The sequence below is a fragment of the Hyaena hyaena genome, unplaced genomic scaffold, assembly GCF_003009895.1.
Source record: "Hyaena hyaena isolate Hyena2069 unplaced genomic scaffold, ASM300989v1 scaffold_1658, whole genome shotgun sequence".
Classification (NCBI taxonomy): Eukaryota; Metazoa; Chordata; class Mammalia; order Carnivora; family Hyaenidae; genus Hyaena; species Hyaena hyaena.
In genome coordinates, this window is record NW_024082296.1 from 47,851 (window position 1) to 49,300 (window position 1,450).

The following is a 1,450-nucleotide window of genomic DNA, read 5'->3' on the forward strand; positions in this document are numbered from 1 at the left end:
GGAAGGAAGGAAGGAAGGAAGGAAGGAAGGAAGGAAGGAAGGAAGGAAGGAAGAGAGAGGATCCCAAGCAGTCAGCTTAGAGCCAGCTCCACACTGTCAGCATAGAGCCTGAGGCAGGGCTCAAACTCACAAACTGTTATATCATGACCTGAGCTGAAATCAAGAGTTGGACACCTAACCTAGTGAGTCACCCAGGCAACCCTCCATCCTTTCCTTTTACGTTTATTTATTAATATTGAGAGAGAGAGAATGCAAGTGGTAGAGGGACAGAGGGAAAGACAGAATCCTAAGCAGGCTTTGCTTGTGAGCACAGAGCTCGATCTAGGCTCCATCCCATGAACTGCAAGATCATGACCCGAGCTGAAATCAAGAGTCTGAGGCTTAACCAACTGATCCATCCAGGCTCCCCTGGCTGATCCTTTTCACCTGTCTTACAATCTCATATCTCATAAAACAATAAGTTTTAAATTTTTTACTCCTGTCTTTGTAATTTTTTTCACAGTTGAGTCTTTATTTTCTTGAATACCTGATATATCTCATGCTACATAAGCTTTTGACCAGCCTTCCATCTTCTCTTGTTTTAACCTTTAGCTTTGAAGTTCTGTCCAAATCTTGTATTTCATTGTGTTTTCTTTCTTTTTTTTAAAGTAGATTTCACAAATCTCCATCTATTTCAGGGATTTAGTCATATTAAATGTATAATGCGAGAACTAGAGCCAATAAAATGCCAGGGCCATTCTGGATACATCATTAGATATATATGCTCTACTAAAGATATTAATGGGAAAAGCGGCATAAGCTCCAAACACTGGCATCCTTTCTCTGAGTCTGTGTTCCAACACCAGGTGTTGCTAAAAGGTGCCGTGATCTCTTTGTTCTGGGGTGAGAGCCTCTCAGGATTTTGAATCCATTTTGCTGAGCATTACATGACAACACATCACTTTGTGGACAAGTTTTGGACATTCTTGCTTTTGACTCTAATGTATCACCGTTGTCTGCTGCTATGTATTCATTTTTTCCCACTGACTGAGGATTGGCTGAATGTTATTTCCAAGCACATCTGGTTGTATCCACTAGTAGCCTTGAATTGAGGCATAGGTAGAGCTGGCTGCCACAGTCTGTTGAAATAAACAAGGCTGAGTATTTTGAAGTCATGAAGAAGAGCTATCCAGTTGTTTTTATTATTTCTATTATTTTAATGTAAAATTTGCTTAAAATTCATAAAAGAAGAAATATTCCTCTTTTTTTCTCCTTACATTACTTAAGTGTAATACATTTGGAAAATGCCTTCTATTGTTAGTGAATAATGTGTATATCTTGGAAAAAGGGATCAGGATAACTTACAATTTTGACTACACCCATACCTAGGAAAATACAAAACATGGGATAAATTCTGTAAAAGCTGTTTTGGTTCATCTATACTTCACATGCCAATGTTTACTCAGTTTCA